Source organism: Palaemon carinicauda, chromosome 1 (assembly GCF_036898095.1).
Source record: "Palaemon carinicauda isolate YSFRI2023 chromosome 1, ASM3689809v2, whole genome shotgun sequence".
NCBI lineage: Eukaryota > Metazoa > Arthropoda > Malacostraca > Decapoda > Palaemonidae > Palaemon > Palaemon carinicauda.
Window position 1 is genome coordinate 92,235,455 of NC_090725.1, and position 12,656 is coordinate 92,248,110.

General features: G+C 35.8%; 1 long non-coding RNA gene across 1 annotated transcript in view; it reads right to left on the reverse strand.

The window, feature by feature from the left end:
* The window catches only part of LOC137642662 (uncharacterized), a 661,414-nt gene that overhangs the window by 331,091 nt on the left and 317,667 nt on the right, over nt 1–12,656 (reverse strand). The window lies entirely within an intron of this gene.

The window sequence follows — 12,656 nt, forward strand, 5'->3', positions numbered from 1 at the left end:
CTTGGGGGATAAAAAATTGGCAATAGTAAAGAAAAGGTAGGGAGTGAATGTACACGACTGCAGAGTATTGGACATAGTAGAAAAGCTGAGATTGAAGGAGCACATTGTGAAAAAAAATATAGTGTACAAGATCACTTGGTTTGTTGAAAGTGGATTGCATACTTCACTATTTCAATAACATTTTTGTTTTTGTTTATGTGGCCGAGCTTATCTAAAGAAAAACGATTACTCTTAAAGAAGATTATCATCGTCAGAATAACACTGAGGTAAAATTAAAGACTGAAAGCCAACCTGAGTGAACAGAATAGAAGCAACTGAGGGACGAATTTGTGAAGGAAATGCGAACACAGAGATAACACTGTAAAGGAAGAACGTGATTATATATATTCATAAAAGAAAACACTCGGTAAAAGAAAAGTTGGTAATGAAAAAAATAAGCAAACAATCCGGAGTTTTAAACAGTATAGAATTAACGGTTGATTAAAATTAATGAGTAACAAATGAATTATTTTAATTTAGGGAGATGGTAAATCGATAAGAAAACTAATTAACATATAGAAGAAAGTGCTGATTGACAGACATTATGAAAAAAATTACGGCATGATAAAATGAAAACGGTAAGGAAAAGTTAAACGACTTTCCTTCTCATCACTAATACGAAATATAAAATATACACAAAATGGATTACAGAAAGAGAGTTTAAAGCATTTCCACTGGATAATTCATTAAAAAAAAGGCAACAAGTATCTACGATGAAAGAAGAAAAGAGAAACATGGTAAACCTAGACCTAACATCATATTCAAGGCCGCAAAGTCATACATTAAGATATCTTCCATTAAATGAAGCAAGGTTTAATTAATCGCAGTTTCTGGGTGGTGAAGGTAATTCCTTTACCATCGCAGGAGATCATAAATCCTAAATTAGCAAGAGCGACAAGCTCGGAAAGTGTAAGGGGTCCGGATTGTGGCGAATCATTAGACCACATTACCAGTGTGGGCTCTATAATTCTAAACCCACGCAATAATATCCGCCTTCATCAAAGGCTCTCTTTCATCATCATCAAGTCCCTTCTCGCATGTACACGTTCCCATAGATTATGTATTCGTCGTCTGACGGATGGACGTATCTCATAAGACACACGACATCCATAATCATGGATACCGGATTGATGTGTTGCATACTATCTCTCTCTCTCTCTCTCTCTCTCTCTCTCTCTCTCTCTCTCTCTCTCTCTCTCTCTCTCTCTCTCTCTCTAATAAGCAACTTTTCTTTTCCTCAAGGCAATTAGTGTTCTGCGATCATTATATAGGGCAAGCAAATATAGGTTGAACAGACATAATTAATACCAGAGAAAACCAGCGGTTTCGGTTGAAGTAACTACATCGGCACAATGATTCGATGTGCAATTCTAATTTGACATATGATTTACTTACAATTATTTTTTTTTTTTTTATCCTAACTCCATTATTTATTTTTTTTTTTTTTTTTTTTTTTGAAGGTTGATAAACGGAATCCCGAAGACTGTAAAATACTTATGAGCTGTGACTTCTATTAAAATAGAATTATCTTCTAACTGGTTTGTCGTGGCACATTAAAACTCTAAATTTACTAACCCAATAACTACAAATGTGCATTCAACCATGTTTACAGATTTACGACGTCTTTCTTCCACGTATTTCCATAAGAAATGCATCACAAATACCTGGTTGTACACAATATACACATTTGCGTTAAGCTTATTGAAGCAATATATATATATATATATATATATATATATATATATATATATATATATATATATATATAGGTTTGTGTGTGAATAATCATACACATAATTATATGAATATGTATATATGCAAGTATGTATTTGTATGTAACGTTTGTGTATAAACGTGTATACATGTACACACGTAAAAATAACATATGTTAAACGTGAATAAACCACGTCAATAAAATAGCACCATCTCTGATAACAAATCCATTTTATGAAAAAAAAAAAAATTCTTGCTTTGCGTTTTGAAATGCAAATATATAGACATTTATTAGTTCTCTCGTACCTTTTGATAGCATCTCCTTACATATGAAATTCAAATCAAGCAAAGATGATATACCGCAGATAGTTAAGAGGTTTCCAGCTTGGGGGTATACTCAGGCACACCATTCTATTTTCTTATTTACTTTCTTCACTGTGCTATTTTCCCTGTTGGAATCCCGGATTTGTAGTATCTTGCTTTACCAACTAGGGTTCTAGCCTAAAGAAGAAGAAGAAGAAGAAGAAGAAGAAGAAGAAGAAGAAGAAGAATGAAAACCAGGAATATTCCCTCCAAAACACACTTTTTTATCGCCTAATCAAAAAACCAATAACATCTATCGACAATGTGTAAGTTAAGTTGTTTCACGTCAATGTTGTATAGATATGTAATAATTATTTTCTAAATAATGTGCAAACTACTTAAGTTTCCATCTTCTTATATTCTTGTTTTAATAACTGTAAATACGAGAAAGAAAATGGGATGATAAAGATTCGAGTCTTAGGAAAGGGTTAGCCCAAAATCTTTCTTGATATCACAGAACCTTACCGATGAGTAACTACAAAATGCATCCACCACTTAACATTAAGAGTTTAAAACCTCAAATTCCCCAATTACCTCTATTTCACATAACATACATGAGAAGACAATAACAAAAAGACGGTTATCAATATACTAACAAGAAAAACACAGGATAAAGATCGATTTAGTTAATTTTATATGAAGTAATCTAGTACAATCAGCAGCAAAACACCTCAAAATATAATCAAATGATTGCAAATGCTATCACTGCTTCCAGAAGTCATACGCGTTCTTTATTGTTCCACGAGAACAAAACATAACACAAATAATGAAATAATAAAATAAGTAGAAATGAAATCCAGTCATTTATCTTACACCTAAGCGAAGAAGAAAAAAAATGAGACCCCTTAAATGTATGATTCTTGGGCAACGCAATAAACGAAATGAAAAATGCCATGGCCTCTATTGAAGGAGGGAGAGAATCTTCATTATAGTAACATCATAAGCCCAACCAGTCGGATCCCTTATGCGCTGGATGAATGGGATCCCAGAGGCCATTGGAACCCAGTTTGCCATCCTATAAATTCCAGCAGTCGTTTCCTTTAACTTTTTTTTTCCTTTATCGGGACCATTAAATCATCGCGCTCATCACCCAGATGGCTTCCTGTGGTTTCAATCCTTTCCTATATTTGGCTGTTTTCCTCTCAGTAAATAAATATGGAAAGACTTCTAAAGAAGCCGCAAATGCATTTCTCTCTCTCTCTCTCTCTCTCTCTCTCTCTCTCTCTCTCTCTCTCTCTCTCTCTCTCTCTCTCTCTCTCTCTCTCTGTTCCATTCCTCCTTTCTTCGTTTCCATTTCGTTCTTATGAACGTTTCTTCAACGGATAATCTCCATTTTGTAATAATTATTTTTCAAATTTTTTTCATAAGATTTTTTGTTAATACACATTAATAATGTTTTTTTTTTTTTGTTACCTTCCTACTATTTTCTGAGTCTTGTGCTCCCTCTTAATCGATCATATTCTTTACATTATTCTATTCCCAAATGTCAATCTGTGCCGCCATGTTTCTAAATATGTACGCCTGGATACATAACAATTATCTTTCTAACATGATAACCCTTGAATATACATGTACCTGAGTAGGTTATTGTTGATGACATCGTATCAATATCAATTTTAAAGTGTGCAGCTAGCATGAGTGCACTGACGCCTTTTATTCTAAAAAGAGATCTATTACCTCAGATGTCAGGATGCCTGAAAACTTTAAATCAATCAATCAATCCCGTGTTTAAACAACATTGGTAAACTGTACATGAACAAAGACAGACCCACCTACTACTTCGATTATCAACGGTTTTCTGCAAGTGTGGGGGTTCAAGTCACCCTTATATATCGTATTAGAGCTAAAGCTGTTAAAATATGTTTGTCTAATACACGTAGTATGGGAAAAATGTTAGTGCAAAGAGGATAATTTTCATAAATACTATACTCAACACAGCGATTAAGGGCCGACAAGGCAGTGCGCCTGGTTTTAAACGGATTCCCCCACTGATGCCATGTCACTACAGATCACTGGCCTGTCCTCCAACCCATTCCCCCTACTGACTGACTGACTGACTGACTGAGTGACTGACTGACTGTCTGTCTGTCTAACTGTATGTCTGTCTGTCTGACTGTCTGTCTATATAGATTGGTGTATTCAAAAAATAATTTTTATCTCTATCTCTCTTTACTTTATTTTTCTTCCAAAAAGAACGTTCACTTGGCTATGAAGGTTGCCATATGGGCTTGAAGCAGTAGAACGGTCAAGTACGAGAGTGTGGATGTATGTATGTATGTGTGTGTGTCTAGAGGCAATGTCTGGCATCCTAAACATTTGTCATGTCTAGGATGTGGGAAACCATTATACTAAAAACACCTTGAATTTACATCGAAACAAAGAGAAAAAGAGAGACAGAGATAGTGGGTAAGGAGGTGGAGCAGGGATGGAGAAAGAGGGCAAACCAGTGAGCTGTGGAGATAAGGCATAAGTGGGGGAATCCATTTAAAATAAGGTGCCCTCCCCTATCGGCCATTTCTAGTTGCGCTAAATATAGTATGCATGCGGAGAAAACGGCCTAGGAATGGTTGGTCATATGTGATAAATGTATTGGAAAGGATGGCCCTTGATAGGAAGAAGCGCAAAAGTGCATGCTATTATACAGCGAGTTTTCAGGTGTGGAACACGTAGCATGTATGCCAAGTTCTTAAATTCTATAACTTCCTCTTACCTCTCAAAGGAAATCTTGACTCCACAATAAAAAAACCAAGAGAAAAAATCACCTTCCCAATTGTTACGATATTAAAATATTTACAGGTTCTTTTAATCTCTAAACCAAAATAGTCCAACAACAATTGAAATGCTGTATGGAAAATTAATATAAAAAGAAACTCGCACAAAAACAAATGTATATGAACAAAGTGATTTATCAAGAAAATCAGTATTCTTTCTTCAGTTACTTTAACTTACAAACCAAATCATTTAAAATATTAATAGATAAGGAGAACAGTCAGGAAGGTAGTGCAATACTTTTATGGAATGTATAGTTTTCTGCAGCTGCTGAGATGATACTGGTATGGGGGATGCAGGCTTAAGAACGTAGTAGAAGGGCGGCTGAAGTTCAGGTGAAACTGGCATGATGACTTCTGATTCACAGAAGGGGTGACATCAAGATTGGGCATGAGCAGTCCTCTCCAATAATTCCATGATAGTGTAGAATTAAGGTCAGGCTGCAGGCACTGTTGGCTACTTCTCATCACAAGCACGAAGGGCTGGTTTTTTTAATTCATCTCTTCTTCTCAGCCGAAAAAGGATTTTGAAGGTAGGCATTTGTCATCTGAAGGGAGGGTCGGAAACTGGTTTTGTCAGACTTCTGGTCTTCTCTTGTACTTGTCTCATCCGGACGTGGCCCGCCATCTGGTTCAGACATAATTCATCTTGTCTTATCTCCTCTGGACAGTCTCTTCATAAAGTTTATATACCTATGTATGGGCGGAGCTATTTACATTGGAGAGCAGTCATTTTCACATAATCAGTATGTTTTATAATTCTGTGTCCTCATTGGTTTCCTTAAAAACGTCCACTTCAGTTATGCCATAGAAGCTTCTGGACCAAATTTCTGAAACAATCGGGACCTTCGTGTTAAACCATACAGAGTGCAGCTCATGCCGACCTGTGATGACATTTTTCATAAACAGGAATATCCCTCGAGGCTTGGTTTCTCAAAAATGCTGACTCCACTGATTAAGGCGATGACATCTTGGTCCAAACAATAGATAATTTCCTTCTCGCTGCAGACACTCTCCATCAAGGCTAGGTAGTTTCTAAAAAAATATGACAGAAGGAGCACGAAACACCTAATGTTGCTGAAGGAGTAACACTGACTTTTAAATATCTAATTTGATATCACATCAGTTCCTTTTACTGGTAATGGTTACAGCATTATCTACAAGTCAACACAACTTCGTATGCTTTGGATTCGGAAATATGGGAAGAGGTAGCCTACTTAAGTTAAAGGGTAAAATAAACAAAACTGCCAGTAAATGTTGGGACTTTTCATACGCCCTCAAATGATCAGATATAATACTTGTATCGATTAAAACTATATAAAAATATAATAAGTAAGTTCTATCGTATACTCCGAAGTCAAAGACTACTAAAAGCCCTTAAATGGTTTGCCCGTCCAAATTCTCGTACGTGAAAATAAGATTCTGAGTAATTAGCAAATTATGAGGAACTTTACTGTGGGAGACCATTGTCTTCAATAAAACTCTACCCCCATTCTTAAAAGATATAGAGACAGAGATTGATGAAAAGCTGAGATATGACCAAAAAGGATTTAGAAAATGTAGATATACTTACCAAATTTTCATTTTAAGACATGTTGTACAACAATGTGTAGAATATAGAAATCCACTTTTGATGGCATTTGTGGATAATGAAAAAGCCTTTGATAGTCTGCACCGGCCAATTTTGTGGAGAGTCCTGCATTACTATGGAGCTTCTCTTAAATGTGTAAATTTATTAGATCTTGCGTCAATAGGTACAGGAGGAGAGGATGATGATGATGTTGAAAACTCTACCTTCCAACTAAACAGTTCGAGATAAATCTAAGCAATACTTTAAATTCTGTGTAGATGAAAAAATACCGGATAAAATAAGAGAATTTAACCATAAGCTAAAAAATTTTCACGTTTTATTATTTGAAAATAGCGGTCCGTACGATTATTTACTATAGTAAATGCAAAGTTTCCCCACGCATCAGAATTTATCCTAATAGATATAGCTTCTAAAATACAAGGTACATGTAGAGTTTTGAATTTGAGCAAAAAGCTGTAGCTTACAATGAATGGAATGAAAGACTGAATTTTTCACCACTGGAAAGAAAAAAATTTGGTCAAATGGCAGTTTTCCTTCATTATTAGCATCAATCTGACAGGATAGCTATGAGAAATGACAGACAACGTAAGATATAGACATTACGCAACTTCAATAATTCCCAACATGTCACGTTCCCAGCACTTTAAGCATCAATGTAAGTTTTCTCATAATGCTTTTTCCAAACTTAACAAATATTGTAAAACATTAAACCTACAAACCCATAATAAAACTAAGTCAAAGAAAAAAGAGAAAACCACCTTCTCGCACAAGAAAATAATATGGGAATTCTTCGCTTCATACCCCTGAGGTGTTGGAGTTCCCTCATGAATTTTGGCCGCGTGATTACCAAGTCTATCACTGATATAAAGAAGCAAGGTACACGAAAACGAGCTTCCAGTCTTCCATGTTGTACGTCTCATACATATTACTGATCAGCGTCCGACACACTATCATGAACAGTTCCAGAAGCTGATACAGACTCTGCTGAACACCATACATTCCTTTATTTGCAATGCTAATCAACTTTGCAAAGGAGGAGGAGAAATTTTATTGGGGTCTTATCTGTATACGCATGCGCAAATACATAGATAGTGAAATGTGGCTAAGAGAAGAAAACAATGCTAAATTATAGATTTATACATATAATCAACATGATTCTCTCTCTCTCTCTCTCTCTCTCTCTCTCTCTCTCTCTCTCTCTCTCTCTCTCTCTCTCTCAATGAACACGCACGCACACACACACACACACACACACACACACACATATATATATATATATATATATATATATATATATATATATATATATATATATATATATATATATATATATATATATACACACAACAAAAACAAAAATAAATGCAGCCGCCTCCAGTCCTCTGCAGGACAAAAGTTTCAGACATGTCAATTTATGTCTGTGTTTAGCTAGTTCCATCACCACGCTGGCCAATGGAGGGAGATTTTCGTCTGATCGTTACTAGCAAATCAACCTCTGCTGATCATGGCGATTTGCAAACCCTTTCACTATGTAAAGAAATCCCCATTCAAATATATATATATATATATATATATATATATATATATATATATATATATATATATATATATATATATATATATATATGTGTGTGTGTGTGTGTGTGTGTGTGTAAAACTGTAAAGATTAGTTATTGATGGGTATAATGATGGCTATTTGAATGTAATACATGGTGTTCTACAGGGTAGAATCTGGGCCTATTACTTTTCTGATATGTGCATGATAATCGTTGGTCTTGAAACAAGTTTGGATATGCTGACCATGCTATTTCTTTACAACAATCCTATCCTCTGACTGTAGACCTATGGTTGCAGACTTCCTCGGTACAGATCTACCTAAAGCTGGTGCATGACTTCAAGGACAGCGGCTCCTCAACATCCACATATTTCCAGTGGTAATGTCTCCTTAATTGTGAGCTATTCATTTAACATTCTAGGTGAGATTCCAAACATATCGGCAATAGGGCTTGCCATTTACTAAAAAGTACGACTGCAAGGCAACAGCTGTTCTTTTAATCGCTTTCTACGACACGCATGACGTACGGTGGTAGCATTCTCACACTCCTACCACATGCAGATTTTCAGTTTGTGTTCAACCTGTGCGTTTCCTCTTCAATCTAAGAGAAACTGACATATCAAGAAAATTTTTTAAGATTATAGGTGATCAATAAATCCTGAGAAAATGTGCTACTCATTTAATTCAGTCATGTTTTGAGTATTGTTCTCCTGTCTGATTTTCAGCTGCTGACTCTCATTTTAGATTATTGATAAGATAAAACTTGCAGTCTGTTAAATTCCTTATTCCTGATCAATATATTAATCAGTGGCACCATCATTCAGCTAGTTCTTTGCGCATGTTGTATAAGATTTTCAATAAATTTGAACATTCTTCGGGGCAGACCTTTCCAGACTGCCCCATCCTGCACATATTACTTGGTATGCAGTTAATTCTAACAACCTTGTCTTCTCCATCATAAGGCTCAATATATATCCAAATGTCTCCATCCTGGAAGCTGGAATAGAGTTGTTCGGTTTGAAATAATGGACATTTGAACAAGAAATAAGAAACATTTGCGAATGAAATTATACATCTCATACAGAACGGACCCATGTTAAGACTATGAATGACCTGTAAAAGATCAGAAATTCTGGGTACGAAGTTTTATATACTAGATAAATTTTACATTAGGACAATGTAAGACGGCAAAACGAAAAAAAACATGTTAGTCTTCGTACCGAAAGATAACAAAAAATCTTTGAATTGAGCATTATATCTTACTCCTACACCAGTGTACCCAAACCGTCAAAACTACATATAAATATTTAAATGTTTAAACAAACGCATACGCGCGCACACAGATTCAAACCTTCCCACCCCCTCCCCCTCCGCTAACTACAGCCCGCTAGTTCGGATATTTTGTGGGATAGTGTGGTTTCCGAGTGTACCTCCCCGGGCACCCTCTCTCACCAGGGTATGACTACCCCTCTCACCCTTGAGCACATTCTTATATAAAGATGAGAAAGGGATCTACCCCGTTACAATTTCTCTGCTTTACGCATTTTCTGGGGAAAAAAAATCTATATTTTCTTTTAAAACTGGAAAAATACTTTTAAACAGAATCAGTGTCCTGTTTTGTTTTGTTTATCACTCATTATACTCCAAATAAGATTATTCATATCTATAAATTGTGTGAGCTGTACTATTTTCAGTTTGTCTTTTGCTTTCCACCGTTATCCCTATAATTAAAAGGTCGGTTGTTTTATGAGCCCAATAATAGTACCAGGCATGGTTTATAATTTGGTACAGGATTTTCCCGATCGCATGCCCTTGCTATCATCAACCTTTGACTAAACAGTCCAACTGCAAGGCAGCAGTTTCCACTGTTAATGGCAGTAGGCCAAGCCAATTGCTAAAAAGTAGGATTGCAAGGCAGCAGCTGTTCTTTTAGTCGCTTTCTACGACAGGCAGGACGAACGGCGGTAGTTTTCTTACTCTCCTACCACAGAACAGATTTTCAGTTTGTTTGAGTTCCAAGTAAAGTTGCAGCAAACAGACATTTTAGTTAAATACATTATTAACCGATCACTGAAAAAAAAATCAGTCGCTGTATACCAAGCATACCTTATGTTTAAATGTTGTTGTTGGAAAAATTATTAAATAGATATCTTTGTCACAATTATCTTAACAGAAATTAATTTGCGGGGCAAAAGAAAGAGAAAGAACTCCATTTCTATATTATCAACCTCCAAATAATATCAAACCCAGAAATACTAACAAGTCACAAAACATAGAAATAGTTATACAAATCAGTTTATGGATTAGATTTTTTTTAATAAAAAAAAAGTAGATAGCTTTTAGCCTAGGCTTTTACTGTATTTCAAAACTTTGTTGCACAGAGAGGAGAGATTTTCCATCCTATCATTAGGAAAAGAAAAATGTTTATTTATAAAAAAAAAAAAAAAAAAAAAAACACTCTCTAACCTTTCGACAAATGTTTTCTTTTCTTTATCATAAACCCTGATCTCAACATCAATCTTCTTCAAATGGTTTGCTTGTAAGGTGAGTACTCGTAGGGTAATATATTTACATTATCAGCCAGCACAAAAATACAAGATGGTTCTTGTCCCTACCTTATATCTATGGTAACCACGTCTTTGCAATCAAAGCAGGATTTCAGTGATTTACGAAGAATGACGAAAGAGAAGTACATGGCTATACCTTCCCTGCAACATGCAGAATGGTAAACTCATCTATACACAAACATGTGTGTTATCTATTGCAAGGATTCACTATGCCTCTTAGGTGGTTAATATCTTTATGGATAGGGTGATACGAGAAGGGAGATAAAAGGCATTACATATAAATGCAATGCTGTGGGATAAATCGAGTAGTGAGTGGAATGTGGTTGGGGGAGTCACCCAGATAAGAAACAACTGGATAGAGAAACTGCATTAACTGTTGATGAAAAATTTGAAAATATTTGAAATAGAAGAAAGTAAAAGTCGTGATTAAGGTTACAATGTTAAATGAAAACCAGCAATATAGAACAATGGCGGTGTCACAGGTGGATTACAAAAGAATCATTGTTGAAGTGTAATTGCAACACCAATCGTTCTTTTGTTCTGTATCTGGAACCATCTCCTGTTACAGGAAAACGTTTAGATGTAGATTTTTTAGTATCTCGGCCTCTTTACGTGAAATAGGCCCAGAGGCTGAAAATTATTTTGGTCTCAGCAATGCTTTTTAGAGATGAGATTGTTAGGTCAGTGCCTTTCTCTTACTAGAATAGCACTCACTTCAGTGAAATATCCTTCAATCTCTCATTCCCTTCTTAGGGCACAAGCGGTACACCAAATTCCCCTCAAAGGATTGGAACTCTCATATCTCAATGGATAGTCGAGGTTACATCTACTTGGCTACGAGGATAATACAAATGTGTATATTTACACACACACGCACATACACACACACACACACACATATATATATATATATATATATATATATATATATATATATATATATATACATGTATGTATGTATGTGTGTAAACATGTATATACATACATATACATACATACAGATACGTACAGATAGATAGATAGATAGATAGATAGATAGGTATCTGTGTGACACAAGGTAAAATCAAGGCAATGGATACGGCCAAATTCCTAATCTAACATGGGAAAAGCAGAGAAATCCTTATTGTAGGAATCTTCCACTGCGTTAACTTTGCATAGCCTTTCAAAAAAAAGAGAGACTCCAAATTGCATAAAATCTTCCTTTCATGTTTTTATATACTGTATAAACACTGTGAAAGACATAGAGAAAAAATTTGGAAGTAAAACGGAAGGAAGGTAGTAGCTGACTAGGATTCGGTGGTTCGCATGAAGAGATGAAGTAGTTTTGGAAAGAAGTGAAAAGAGTAATGAAAGGTGGATCGAGGAGTGAAGAGACAGTGAAAGATGAAAAGGCGAGTTTGTTGAGAGGAGATGAGGCGAGAAAAAGGTGGACAAAATATTTTGAAAGGTTGCTGAAAGTTGAGGATAATATGGAGGCAGATATAACTGCTGTTGCAGGTGTTGAGGTCCCAGGGATGAGAAGGTAGAATAAGAGAGATCACAAGAGAGGAAGTGAAGAGAGCACCAGATGAAACGAAAGCAGGAAAGCACCTGGTATGGATGGTGTGGGCTGAGACACATTATGCTATGGAAAGCATAATGATGAGAATAACACTAAGAAACAGAAAAATCATGGATACTACAGCAAACTAAAGTAAAGGATATTCTAACACCCTGTAAAAATAAGAAATGGATATTCGAAGGACATGTAATTGGAATAACAAATAATGGGTCGCAAGAAATTGCAATATAAGCGGGTGAAAGAAGAGAAGACGATGGTTTAATTTGCGGGTACAGAGTAGCATAGAAAGACCATAAGCAGACGGGAGTGGAAGGACATGTCTGAGGCCTTTGACCTGTCGTAGACTTGATGATGATGATTATACATACAAAGGGCCTCGGTTAGATTTCGCCAGTCGTCTCTATCTTGCTTTTAATTCAATACTTCTCCATTCATCATCTTCTACTTCCCGCTTCATAGTACTCAGCCATGTAGGTCTGGGTCTTCCAACTCTTCTAGT